Source organism: Ranitomeya imitator, chromosome 10 (genome assembly GCF_032444005.1).
Source record: "Ranitomeya imitator isolate aRanImi1 chromosome 10, aRanImi1.pri, whole genome shotgun sequence".
In the NCBI taxonomy this organism is placed as follows: Eukaryota; Metazoa; Chordata; class Amphibia; order Anura; family Dendrobatidae; genus Ranitomeya; species Ranitomeya imitator.
In genome coordinates, this window is record NC_091291.1 from 119,408,792 (window position 1) to 119,424,075 (window position 15,284).

The following is a 15,284-nucleotide window of genomic DNA, read 5'->3' on the forward strand; positions in this document are numbered from 1 at the left end:
ATTTCTGCAGATCACTTTTCCAACTTAATGTTATATATTTTTGTAATATAAATCATATATCATTAACAGCTTCACGACATATGACGTTTATTGCTTTTAACAGCTACGGGTGGATCGTTGCTCCACCCACGGCTGTTATCCAGTTAAATCCCACTGTCAATCTCTGACGGCGGGAATTAACATGCCCCAGCCAGAAGCGTGTCATTTCAGCCACCCATCGGTGCCCTTGTCACGTGATCGAGATTTTCCCATGCCAGGTGTCTGCAGAAGACCCCTGTGCCTGTCATTATGATCCTACTGTGAATTCCGGCTCATGGCCAGCGTTCACCGCACCTCTGCCACCTAGGTAAGCCTGCATTGCGACTATTAGACGCACCCCCAATTTTCCCCCCTTTTTTTGGGGGGGAAAAAAGTGCGTCTTTTAGTCCGAAAAATACGGTACATACCGGTATATATGCACATATTTTGTATCACTGGGTTCTGAAATGTCCAATCTATCAAAAGATAAAGTTAATTAATCAGATTGGTAACCCATGTAATTAGAAAAGAAAATCAAAACACCATAATTACCTTATTTTGGCCGCAACATTGCAATAAAATGCAATATGAGGCAATCAAAATATCGTATCTACTGCAAAATGGTATCTATAAAAAGTCAGCTCAGGGCACAAATAATAAGCCATCAAACAGCCCCAGATATTGAAAAATAGAAACGCTTCAGTTCTCGGAAAATGGCGACAAACGCAAAAACATTCTCTTTTTTTTCATACAAATTTCTGATTTTTTTCAACACTTAATAAAGTGTTAACACTTTATTTTTCAACACTTAATAAAAAATAAACTATAAATGTTTGATATCTGCATACTTATATACTATAATTATATTGCCAGGTCAATTTCACCATATAGTGAACATGGTTAATAAAACAAAGCCAAAAAACAATTGTGGAACTGCGCTTTTTTTTTTGTTTGCAATTTCAGCGCACTTGGATTTTTTTTTTCCTGTTTCCAGTACACTCTATGGTGAAATCAATGGAGCCAATCAAAAGTACAACTCGTCCTGCAAAAATCAAGCCTTACATGGCTATATTAATGGAAAAATAAAAAAAAGGTTATGGCTTTGGGAAGAAGGTGAGCAAAAATGGAAAATGGTCAAGGCGCGGAGGGGTTAATTCTTTTCTCCATTCTATGATTCTACATAGTGGTTATGTCTCCTGCTCATCTCGGCTCATAAATCATATACTTTATTGTCCCCCTATTCAGGACTCCTTAGGTTTACACCGTATTCCAAATTATTATGCAAATGAAATTTTTCTTGGAGTTTCCTAAATGGTCGGTGCAAATGACAGTCAGTCTAATAAAAGTCATCACCCGTTAGAGTATACATCGAATTTTATTGAAAAAACCATTGAACAAAGTTGTCAGTCAGAAACTCTATATACTTTGCAGAGGTCATTTTCACACCTTCAGGAACCTTAAAGGGCCCTACCAGCTGTTTCCCCATGATTCCGGCCCAAAACATGACTCCTCCACCTCCTTGCTGACATCGCAGCCTTGTTGGGACATGGTGGCCATCCACCAACCATCCACTACTCCATCCATCTGGACCATCCAGGGTTGTTCGACACTCATCAGTAAACAAGACTGTTTGGAAATTAGTCTTGATGCACAGTACTGACCAAAAGCTTGGACACACCTTCTCATTTAAATCTTTAAATTAGAAAGTGTGTCCAAACTTTTGCACTGTACTGTATGTCTGGGCCCACTGCAACCGTTTTTGCTTGTGAACACTGTTAAGGAGTGGCCAAATAGTAGGTTTATGAACCAAAGCAAGACTTTGAGGTATGAAGGACTCCAGAGGCACCAGCAGCTTCAAATATCTGTTTGCTGGTTTGTAATGGCTTTTTAGCAGCTGCTCTCTTAGTCCAATGAACTTGCCTGGCAGAAACCTTCCTCATTATGCCTTTATCAGCACGAACACGTCTGTGCTCAGATTCAACCACAAATCTCTTAACAGTACGATGATCACGCTTACGTTTTTGGGAAATATCTAATGTTTTCATCACTTGACCAAGGCATTGCACTATTTGATGCTTTTCGGCAGCAGAGAGATCCTTTTTCTTTCCCATGTTACTTGAAAACTGTAACCTGCTTAAAGATGTGGAACATCATTTTTAAGTAGTTTTCTTTTAATTAGAATCACCTGTAAAACTACGGTAATTATCACATGTGTTTAAGATTGATTTCAGTGATCCATTGAGCCCTGAGACCCAATACCATCCACGAGTTTATTTGAAAAACAAAACAATTAAATCTTTATGATGTGGAACACAGTGTATACGTCATAGGATCACTCCTTGCTCTTTAACCACTTAGATGTCATTGTCATTTGTGTTTATGGACCTGATGCGAGTGAGTGCGTTCACTTGACCATATCACCCTGGGTTATCATGGCAGCTGTTGGCCTTCTGATCGCTCAATTGACACCATCTTTGGGCTCCTATGAGGCCCAGAAAAGTATTGTATTGTACCATAATTTGCAGGTCCAAGTCACTTAGTAAGAATGAAAAAAAAAGTGAAAAAATAGTTAAAAATATTTTTTAAAAATTGTCAAAAACATTTTAAAAATGCATAAGTTAAAATGAGTCCCTTTTCCTAATCTGAAAAATAAATAAATTAGTTCTCATGCAGGTACGTCACGTTGCATTTCTGCATTTGTGTCTCTCCTGTTCTCCGTGAATGATTCAATAAAAGCTGATTTTATTTAATTACAATGGATCGTGAAAGCTGGAATCTCTTGGTTTGTCGTCATTGCCGCCTGCACACCGCGTGATCGGTGCATCCGGTAATGAGTTGGCTGGATATTTTCTATACTACGGAATGTAAACGGTGCAAAATATTTAATGAAAACCAAATGAAAAAAATATTTTTAGCACCAATTACATGCACTTGAGTAAAAATAAATAAATAAATTTCCCCCAAATGTGGACAACCCCTTTACGTTTTCCATTTTAAATTTTTCGCCTTTTGTTATTATTAGTTCTTTAGCTATAAGACTTTTTAATTTTCTACTTTCATTTCAGTTTTTTGCTTCTACTCACTTCCTATTTTGTGTACTTAGATTGCTATTTAGTAACCTCGGACTTAGATCTGTAAAGAAAAATATCCTCTAAGACATCAATCAGTCCTATAGTAATTTAACAGAACCAAGTGTACAGGAAATGGGATGCCTGTCACGTAGAATGCCGCCTAATGGAATTGTGGCACATAATGAGTATTTCCAATAGACGGAACTATCTGAATTTTATCAGAAGTCTGGTAAACTATAGTACAGAGGGCGAGAGCTACGAGCTGTGATTTATGCCGTCGTAAGAAATGCTGCCAAGAAAGAACATCATTACACTACTTGTCCTCAATGTGCCATTCTCCTTTGAGGGCGCTGCCAGGAATATTGAAGTCATTTTTATTGCTTGTGATAGAAATGAGGACCGTGCTATGAAAAGTAACTGCTTAGACATCAATCCTGAAAGGTTTTCCATGACTACTAAGACATGTTCATTTTTCAGCTCTTTTTATTGCATTTTAGTAAAGATATCTTCTTCCTAAAATCAGAAGTTTCCATTGTAAAAGTGATAGGACTCTAGGGTTGGGCTGGACCGCCATAGTACTGGAGAATATTTGGTGGTCCCAGACTTTGACATAATGGCTCCAGATGATAAAGTCGTAGCTAGGTTTTCTTTCACCTGGATTCTGTTTGGTGTCTTAGACATGACGTACCTTAGCAAAATGGTTCCTTGGGCACCCAAAATGTGAACAGAAACATGTACGGCCATTTCTTCACTGTGAACATCATAGTAGAAGAAGTCAACCCAAGTAGTCTGTCACGGGTGTGTCAGGGGTGACAGACAGTCATTTTGAATCCGGCTGTAAAAGGTAATTGTGCTTGCCTCTGAAGGCACCTTCTGGATTTTGCATTTCTGCTATGGAGTGATATCCTTCTCCCTCTAGGACCTAGCGGTGATCTCCACCGTCTGCTGCTGATTAACATACCCTTGCTGGATGTTTAAATGCCTTTAGTCACTTCAGCATGGTGCCGGTGATAGTTCTATTTCCCTCTGCCTGGTTTGAAGTATTAGTAGTTGACTAGTTCACTCTTGTAGTTCTCTTCGAGGATAGCTGGCGTGATTTCTTTAATGCAAGTTTTTAGTTGTAGTGGGGGCTGACTAGTGCTCACCCTGTACCCTCTCTATCCAGGGCGTATTGCTAGGGGCAGTCAGGGATTTGGCTCCTGCTCGGCGATAGGCGTGGAATCTATTTAACGATGTTAAGAAAATCAGGGTGTTGTCAGATCTGCCTAGGGGTCTCCATTCCCCCCTTTCCTAGTTTTGAAGCTTCCCCAATCTCTTCCCTAGCTTCTTCCTCACCCAGCGTGACATAGCTACAATCAAAAACACGGTAGAGGGCTCCAAAACACAAACAATTCTTTACACATAAAGAGAAAAATGAGAAATTGTATATTTTATATCTACATGGTTAATACAAAGTCCAAATGAATAAATTCTTTTTTTTTATATCATATGACCCATGTCCTTTTTTTTTGGACGGCATTAGCCGAGTCTGGCAATGACTCTCTCATAGGGAGCACAGGAGAAGGCTGCAGAGAGAGCGGTCCTGTATATGGAGGAGATAGCTGCCGGCGAAACGATCGTCTGACAGCTATGTTTTGTATGGGGCTCCCTAATATAGGTGCTGTATACACCATTTCACAATATACAAGAAGCAGTTCATAAATACTTTTAAAAAAATCATTAACTAATAAATCTAAAATAATAATGATAATAAACTATCAACTGAGAATTGTAAAAAGTCAAGGGATAAGAAAGATAACAAATGTAAGTCTTGAATGATTGGATTCCGAGTGTCGTCTTTTCCTCCGGGGACTGATTTTAATTACTGTAATGATTAATATTCAGAGACATTTTTCCTCGCAAAGAAACAAAAGAATGGAAATGAGCTAAAATCCCAAGGTAACTTTTTCCAATTTGCATATTTTAGCTCTTCTACCACACTCTAATGCTAATTAGCCCCAAATCATTTTCTATAAATCGTACCCTAATGCTTATTCTCAGTCGCAAAAATATTTGATGTTGTTCTCAAGCACTGAAATGTGTCGCTTCTAAATAAGTGTCTGCTCTGATTTATATTTAATGAAATATTTTTATTAAGTATATTAAAGACTATTTTTCAAGCATTATATACTGCATATTATATATACACTTACATTGGTAAGAGCCATAGGCTGCACTTAATGAAGAATTAAGTTGTCTCACATATAACAGCACATATAGGGAATACTGCAGAAATTGTAATATACTGTATAGGAGCATTACATGCCGTATTCTATCAATATAGATGGATCGGCGGTGATATCGTCCCCTCCGGTCAGAGAGCCGCGGTAAAAAGTTTACCTCCTGTCACTGATGTCAGCGGATGGGACTACAGCTCCCATCATCCCACACCTGCTGCCGCTAATAACAGGGAGAGCAGTAGCGGCTGATGGGAGTATTCATTAGCTGACTCTTGTGCTGTAAATGAATAATTTTAAAAAACCCGGCGTGGGTTCCCCTGTATTTTTGATAACCAGCCAGGCAAAACGCACAGCTGGAGGCTGCAACCCTCAGCTGTCAGCTTCAAAAAGACTGGTTATCAAGAATAGAAGGGTCTAGACGCCGAGCTTTTCAATTATTTAAATAATTTAAAAAAACGGCGTGGGGTCCCCCTCATTTTTGACAACCAGCCTAGCTAAAGCAGACAGGTGGGGGTTGGTATTTTCAGACTGGTAAGGGGCCATGGATATTGCCCCCCCAGCCTAAAAATAGCAGCTCACAGCTGCCCAGAAAAGGCACATCTATTAGATGCGCCAATTCTGGTGCGTTGCCCAGCTCGTCCCACTTGCCCTGTAGCGGTGGCAAGAGGGGGTTAATATTTGTGGGGTTGGTGTCACCTTTGTATTGTCAGGTGACATCAAGCCCATGGGTAGTGTTGTGAATTCTGTGGCAGAGCTCCCTCCTGTGGTCACAAGTGGTACTTCGGTTGATTCTCTCTGTGAGCTTCCGTTGGTGGAGGAAAGTGGTACTGCGGCTTCTGAGTTTCCTCCCTCAGGTGATTTGGTGAGGTCGTTAGGTGCTGCTCTACTTAACTCCACCTAGTGCTTTGATCCTGGCTTCCTGTCAATGTTCCAGTATTGGACTTGCTTTTTCCTGGATCGTTCCTGTGGCCTGCTGCTCTGCATAGCTAAGTTCTTCTCTGCTATATTTGTTTGCTATTTTTTCTGTCCAGCTTGTCTATTTGTTTGCTGGAAGCTCTGGGACGCAGAGGGTGTACCTCAGTGCCGTTAGTTCGGTACGGAGGGTCTTTTTGCCCCCTTTGTGTGGTTTTGTAGGGTTTTGTGTAGACCGCAAAGTTACCTTTCCTATCCTCGCTCTGTTCAGAAAGTCGGGTCTCACTTTGCTAAATCTATTTCATCTCTACGTTTGTCTTTTCATCTTAACTCACAGTCATTATATGTGGGGGGCTGTCTTTTCCTTTGGGGTATTTCTCTGAGGCAAGGTAGGCTTATTTTCTTTCTTCAGGCTAGCTAGTTTCTCAGGCTGTGCCGAGTTGCATAGGGAGCGTTAGGCGCAATCCACGGCTGCCTCTAGTGTTGTTGGAGAGGATTAGGGATTGCGGTCTGCAGAGTTCCCACGTCTCAGAGCTCGTTCTATTATTTTGGGGTTTTGTCAGATCACTGTATGTGCTCTGACCTCTATGTCCATTGTGTTACTGAATTGGTTAACATAACAGTACAGGAAGCCCAAAGTACTAATGATTCTCAATAGAGGGAAAAAAGAAGTTCTGAGACCATTTTTTTTTCTCTGCACTGTGTTTTGCCTTTTTTTCCCCCTAGACATTTGGGTGGTTCAAGACACAGGTGTAGCAATGGACATTAAAGGTCTGTCTTCATGTGTGGATCAGCTCACGGCAAGAGTAAAAAATATTCAAGACTTTGTGGTTCAGAATTCTATGTTAGAACCGAGAATTCCTATTCCAGATTTGTTTTTTGGAGATAGAACTAAATTTCTGAGTTTCAAAAATAATTGTAAACTATTTCTGGCTTTGAAACCTCGCTCCTCTGGTGACCCAGTTCAACAAGTTAGGATCATTATTTCTTTTTTGCGTGGCGACCCTCAGGACTGGGCGTTTTCTCTTGCGTCAGGGGATCCTGCATTAAGTAATATCGATGCGTTTTTCCTGGCGCTTGGATTGCTGTACAATGAGCCTAATTCAGTGGATCAGGCAGAGAAAAATTTGCTGGCTCTTTGTCAGGGTCAGGATGAGATAGAGGTATATTGTCAGAAATTTAGAAAGTGGTCCGTGCTCACTCAATGGAATGAATCTGCGCTCGCAGCGATTTTCAGAAAGGGTCTCTCTGAAGCCCTTAAGGATGTCATGGTGGGATTTCCTATGCCTGCTGGTCTGAATGAGTCTATGTCTTTGGCCATTCAGATCGGTCGACGCTTACGTGAGCGTAAATCTGTGCACCATTTGGCGGTATTACCTGAGCTTAAACCTGAGCCTATGCAGTGCGATAGGACTTTGACCAGAGTTGAACGGCAAGAGCACAGACGTCTGATTGGGCTGTGTTTCTACTGTGGTGATTCCACTCATGCTATCTCTGATTGTCCTAAACGCACTGGGCGGTTTGCTAGGTCTGCCACCATTGGTACGGTACAGTCAAAATTTCTTCTGTCCGTTACCTTGATCTGCTCTTTGTCATCGTATTCTGTCATGGCATTTGTGGATTCAGGCGCTGCCCTGAATTTGATGGACTTGGAGTATGCTAAGCGTTGTGAGTTTTTCTTGGAGCCCTTGCAGTGTCCTATTCCATTGAGAGGAATTGATGCTACGCCTTTGGCCAAGAATAAGCCTCAGTACTGGACCCAGCTGACCATGTGCATGGCTCCTGCACATCAGGAGGTTATTCGCTTTCTGGTGTTGCATAATCTGCATGATGTGGTCGTGTTGGGGTTGCCATGGCTACAAGTCCATAATCCTGTATTAGATTGGAAATCCATGTCGGTGTCCAGCTGGGGTTGTCAGGGGGTACATGGTGATGTTCCATTTCTGTCAATTTCGTCATCCACCCCTTCTGAGGTTCCAGAGTTCTTGTCTGATTACCGGGATGTATTTGAGGAGCCCAAGTCCGATACCCTACCTCCGCATAGGGATTGTGATTGTGCTATCAATTTGATTCCTGGTAGTAAATTCCCAAAAGGCCGACTGTTTAATTTATCTGTGCCTGAGCACGCCGCTATGCGCAGTTATGTGAAGGAGTCCCTGGAGAAGGGGCATATTCAACCGTCATCATCGCCATTAGGAGCAGGATTCTTTTTTGTGGCCAAGAAGGATGGTTCGCTGAGACCTTGTATAGATTACCGCCTTCTAAATAAGATCACGGTTAAATTTCAGTACCCCTTGCCGTTGTTATCTGATTTGTTTGCTCAGATTAAGGGGGCTAGTTGGTTCACCAAGATAGATCTTCGTGGTGCGTATAATCTTGTGCGAATTAAGCGAGGCGATGAATGGAAAACTGCATTTAATACGCCCGAGGGTCATTTTGAGTATCTAGTAATGCCATTCGGACTTGCCAATGCTCCATCAGTGTTTCAGTCCTTTATGCATGACATCTTCCGAGAGTACCTGGATAAATTCCTGATTGTGTACTTGGATGACATTTTGATCTTCTCGGATGATTGGGAGTCTCATGTGAAGCAGGTCAGAACGGTTTTTCAGGTCCTGCGTGCTAATTCTTTGTTTGTGAAGGGATCAAAGTGTCTCTTTGGTGTACAGAAGGTTTCATTATTGGGGTTCATCTTTTCCCCTTCTACTATCGAGATGGATACTGTTAAGGTCCAGGCCATCCATGATTGGACTCAGCCTACATCTCTGAAGAGTCTGCAAAAGTTCCTGGGCTTTGCTAATTTTTATCGTCGCTTCATCTGCAATTTTTCTAGTATTGCCAAACCATTGACCGATTTGACCAAGAAGGGTGCTGATGTGGTCAATTGGTCTTCTGCTGCTGTGGAGGCTTTTCAAGAGTTGAAGCGTCGTTTTTCTTCTGCCCCTGTGTTGTGTCAACCTGATGTTTCGCTTCCGTTCCAGGTTGAGGTTGATGCTTCTGAGATTGGAGCAGGGGCTGTTTTGTCGCAGAGAGGTTCTGATTGCTCAGTGATGAAACCATGCGCCTTCTTTTCCAAGAAGTTTTCGCCTGCCGAGCGAAATTATGATGTGGGCAACCGAGAGTTGCTGGCCATGAAGTGGGCATTCGAGGAGTGGCGTCATTGGCTTGAAGGAGCTAAGCATCGCGTGGTGGTATTGACTGATCATAAGAACTTGACTTATCTCGAGTCTGCCAAGCGGTTGAATCCTAGACAGGCTCGTTGGTCGCTGTTTTTTGCCCGTTTTGACTTTGTGATTTCGTACCTTCCGGGCTCTAAAAATGTGAAGGCGGATGCTCTGTCTAGGAGTTTTGTGCCCGACTCTCCGGGTTTGTCTGAGCCGGCGGGTATCCTCAAGGAAGGAGTAATTGTGTCTGCCATCTCCCCTGATTTGCGGCGGGTGCTGCAAAAATTTCAGGCTAATAAACCTGATCGTTGTCCAGCGGAGAAACTGTTTGTCCCTGATAGGTGGACGAATAAAGTTATCTCTGAGGTTCATTGTTCGGTGTTGGCTGGTCATCCTGGAATCTTTGGTACCAGAGAGTTAGTGGCTAGATCCTTTTGGTGGCCATCTCTGTCGCGGGATGTGCGTACTTTTGTGCAGTCCTGTGGGATTTGTGCTCGGGCTAAGCCCTGCTGTTCTCGTGCCAGTGGGTTGCTTTTGCCCTTGCCGGTGCCGAAGAGGCCCTGGACGCATATTTCCATGGATTTTATTTCAGATCTTCCCGTTTCTCAAAAGATGTCAGTCATTTGGGTGGTCTGTGATCGCTTTTCTAAGATGGTCCATTTGGTACCCTTGTCTAAATTGCCTTTCTCCTCTGATTTGGTGCCATTGTTCTTCCAGCATGTGGTTCGTTTACATGGCATTCCAGAGAATATCGTTTCTGACAGGAGGTTCCCAGTTTGTTTCGAGGTTTTGGCGAGCCTTTTGGGGTAGGATGGGCATTGACTTGTCTTTTTCCTCGGCTTTCCATCCTCAGACTAATGGCCAGACCGAACGAACCAATCAGACCTTGGAAACATATCTGAGATGCTTTGTTTCTGCTGATCAGGATGATTGGGTGTCCTTTTTGCCTTTGGCTGAGTTCGCCCTTAATAATCGGGCCAGCTCGGCTACCTTGGTTTCGCCATTTTTCTGCAACTCTGGGTTCCATCCTCGTTTCTCTTCAGGACAGGTTGAGTCTTCGGACTGTCCTGGTGTGGATACTGTGGTGGACAGGTTGCAGCAGATTTGGACTCAGGTAGTGGACAATTTGACCTTGTCCCAGGAGAAGGCTCAAAGTTTCGCTAATCGCAGACGCTGTGTGGGTCCCCGACTTCGTGTTGGGGATCTGGTTTGGTTATCTTCTCGTCATATTCCTATGAAGGTTTCCTCTCCTAAGTTTAAACCTCGTTTCATTGGTCCGTATAGGATTTCTGAGGTTCTTAATCCTGTGTCTTTTCGTCTGACCCTTCCAGATTCTTTTTCCATACATAACGTATTCCATAGGTCATTGTTGCGGAGATACGTGGCACCTATGGTTCCATCTGTTGACCCTCCTGCCCCGGTTTTGGTGGAGGGGGAGTTGGAGTATATTGTGGAGAAGATTTTGGATTCTTGTGTTTCAAGACGGAAACTCCAGTATCTGGTTAAGTGGAAGGGTTATGCTCAGGAGGATAATTCCTGGGTCTTTGCCTCTGATGTCCATGCTCCCGATCTTGTTCGTGCCTTTCATGTGGCTCATCCTGGTCGGCCTGGGGGCTCTGGTGAGGGTTCGGTGACCCCTCCTCAAGGGGGGGTACTGTTGTGAATTCTGTGGCAGAGCTCCCTCCTGTGGTCACAAGTGGTACTTCGGTTGATTCTCTCTGTGAGCTTCCGTTGGTGGAGGAAAGTGGTACTGCGGCTTCTGAGTTTCCTCCCTCAGGTGATTTGGTGAGGTCGTTAGGTGCTGCTCTACTTAACTCCACCTAGTGCTTTGATCCTGGCTTCCTGTCAATGTTCCAGTATTGGACTTGCTTTTTCCTGGATCGTTCCTGTGGCCTGCTGCTCTGCATAGCTAAGTTCTTCTTTGCTATTTTTGTTTGCTATTTTTTCTGTCCAGCTTGTCTATTTGTTTGCTGGAAGCTCTGGGACGCAGAGGGTGTACCTCCGTGCCGTTAGTTCGGTACGGAGGGTCTTTTTGCCCCCTTTGTGTGGTTTTGTAGGGTTTTGTGTAGACCGCAAAGTTACCTTTCCTATCCTCGCTCTGTTCAGAAAGTCGGGTCTCACTTTGCTAAATCTATTTCATCTCTACGTTTGTCTTTTCATCTTAACTCACAGTCATTATATGTGGGGGGCTGCCTTTTCCTTTGGGGTATTTCTCTGAGGCAAGGTAGGCTTATTTTCTTTCTTCAGGCTAGCTAGTTTCTCAGGCTGTGCCGAGTTGCATAGGGAGCGTTAGGCGCAATCCACGACTGCCTCTAGTGTTGTTGGAGAGGATTAGGGATTGCGGTCTGCAGAGTTCCCACGTCTCAGAGCTCGTTCTATTATTTTGGGGTTTTGTCAGATCACTGTATGTGCTCTGACCTCTATGTCCATTGTGTTACTGAATTGGTTAACATAACAGGGTAGTAATGGAGAGGTGTATATAAGACAGCTCTCCATTACTAATCCTTTAGTTTTATGGTAAACATGGCAAATAAAGACACAGCCAGAATAAAGTCCTATATTTGAAACCAAAAAAACACACACTTTTACTTTTTTATATAAAAATAACAAACACCGTTATACTCACCTAACGTTAATACCGAAGTCCTCATTCTCCTGTAATAAAACAAAAATAAAAAACAACAATATCCCTCACCTGCCATTCATTCTGTCCCATGCCTTGGAGGGATAAACAGTTTTCAACCTGGACGGTGCCAAAATGCGACCATCCGGGCTGAGAACCACTGGTGAATGAGCTGCTGTGAACGCAGCGTCCGTGACCGGCGGTGATGTCATCGAGGTTACCTACGGTCACTGAAACTGCAATCCCAGCCGGGCTGAACTGCCGCGACCTCAGTGAGATCCCTGCTAGCACCGAGAGAGTTTTTCTATAACATATATAATAAATAGATAGAAAGATAGATCCTTCTTCAGGCAGAAAGAGAAAAAGATGGTTCTATGAACCGAAACATTGCCATTTGGGCTCAATAAAGTCAATTTTTTTCAATTTACTTTTGTTCTGCTTGGAGTGCTGCCTTCTCTGGGATTCTTACTATGAAACAAACTGGACATTTGTTTGGCGGCCTGGCACTCTATCTATCTATCTATCTATCTATCTATCTATCTATCTATCTATCTATCTATCTATCATCTATCTATCTATCATCTATCTATCTATCATCTACCTATTATCTGTCTATCATCTATTATCTATCTATTATCTATCTATGTCTCTATCATCTATTATCTGTCTATTTTATCTATCTATCATCTATCTATCTATTATCTATCATCTATCTATCATCTATCTATCATCTATCTATTATCTATAATCTATCTATCATAGTAACATAGTAACATAGTAACATAGTTAGTAAGGCCGAAAAAAGACATTTGTCCATCCAGTTCAGCCTATATTCCATCATAATAAATACCCAGATCTACGTCCTTCTACAGAACCTAATAATTGTATGATACAATATTGTTCTGCTCCAGGAAGACATCCAGGCCTCTCTTGAACCCCTCGACTGAGTTCGCCATCACCACCTCCTCAGGCAAGCAATTCCAGATTCTCACTGCCCTAACAGTAAAGAATCCTCTTCTATGTTGGTGGAAAAACCTTCTCTCCTCCAGACGCAAAGAATGCCCCCTTGTGCCCGTCACCTTCCTTGGTATAAACAGATCCTCAGCGAGATATTTGTATTGTCCCCTTATATACTTATACATGGTTATTAGATCGCCCCTCAGTCGTCTTTTTTCTAGACTAAATAATCCTAATTTCGCTAATCTATCTGGGTATTGTAGTTCTCCCATCCCCTTTATTAATTTTGTTGCCCTCCTTTGTACTCTCTCTAGTTCCATTATATCCTTCCTGAGCACCGGTGCCCAAAACTGGACACAGTACTCCATGTGCGGTCTAACTAGGGATTTGTACAGAGGCAGTATAATGCTCTCATCATGTGTATCCAGACCTCTTTTAATGCACCCCATGATCCTGTTTGCCTTGGCAGCTGCTGCCTGGCACTGGCTGCTCCAGGTAAGTTTATCATTAACTAGGATCCCCAAGTCCTTCTCCCTGTCAGATTTACCCAGTGGTTTCCCGTTCAGTGTGTAATGGTGATATTGATTCCCTCTTCCCATGTGTATAACCTTACATTTATCATTGTTAAACCTCATCTGCCACCTTTCAGCCCAAGTTTCCAACTTATCCAGATCCATCTGTAGCAGAATACTATCTTCTCTTGTATTAACTGCTTTACATAGTTTAGTATCATCTGCAAATATCGATATTTTACTGTGTAAACCTTCTACCAGATCATTAATGAATATGTTGAAGAGAACAGGTCCCAATACTGACCCCTGCGGTACCCCACTGGTCACAGCGACCCAGTTAGAGACTATACCATTTATAACCACCCTCTGCTTTCTATCACTAAGCCAGTTACTAACCCATGTACACACATTTTCCCCCAGACCAAGCATTCTCATTTTGTGTACCAACCTCTTGTGCGGCACGGTATCAAACGCTTTGGAAAAATCGAGATATACCACGTCCAATGACTCACCGTGGTCCAGTCTATAGCTTACCTCTTCATAAAAACTGATTAGATTGGTTTGACAGGAGCGATTTCTCATAAACCCATGCTGATATGGAGTTAAACAGTTATTCTCATTGAGATAATCCAGAATAACATCCCTCAGAAACCCTTCAAATATTTTACCAACAATAGAGGTTAGACTTACTGGCCTATAATTTCCAGGTTCACTTTTAGAGCCCTTTTTGAATATTGGCACCACATTTGCTATGCGCCAGTCCTGCGGAACAGACCCTGTCGCTATAGAGTCACTAAAAATAAGAAATAATGGTTTATCTATTACATTACTTAGTTCTCTTAGTACTCGTGGGTGTATGCCATCCGGACCCGGAGATTTATCTATTTTAATCTTATTTAGCCGGTTTCGCACCTCTTCTTGGGTTAGATTGGTGACCCTTAATATAGGGTTTTCATTGTTTCTTGGGATTTCACCTAGCATTTCATTTTCCACCGTGAATACCGTGGAGAAGAAGGTGTTTAATATGTTAGCTTTTTCCTCGTCATCTACAACCATTCTTTCCTCACTATTTTTTAAGGGGCCTACATTTTCAGTTTTTATTCTTTTACTATTGATATAGTTGAAGAACAGTTTGGGATTAGTTTTACTCTCCTTAGCAATGTGCTTCTCTGTTTCCTTTTTGGCAGCTTTAATTAGTTTTTTAGATAAAGTATTTTTTCTCCCTATAGTTTTTTAGAGCTTCAATGGTGCCATCCTGCTTTAGTAGTGCAAATGCTTTCTTTTTACTGTTAATTGCCTGTCTTACTTTTGTTTAGCCACATTGGGTTTTTCCTATTTCTAGTCCTTTTATTCCCACAAGGTATAAACCGCTTACACTGCCTATTTAGGATGTTCTTAAACATTTCCCATTTATTATCTGTATTCTCATTTCTGAGGATATTGTCCCAGTCTACCAGATTAAGGGCATCTCTAAGCTGGTCAAACTTTGCCTTCCTAAAGTTCAATGTTTTTGTGACTCCCTGACAAGTCCCCCTAGTGAAAGACAGGTGAAACTGCACAATATTGTGGTCGCTATTTCCTAAATGCCCAACCACCTGCAGATTTGTTATTCTGTCAGGTCTATTAGATAGTATTAGGTCTAAAAGTGCTGCTCCTCTGGTTGGATTCTGCACCAATTGTGAAAGATAATTTTTCTTGGTTATTAGCAGAAACCTGTTGCCTTTATGGGTTTCACAGGTTTCTGTTTCCCAGTTAATATCCGGGTAGTTAAAGTCCCCCATAACCAGGACTTCATTATGGGTTGCAGC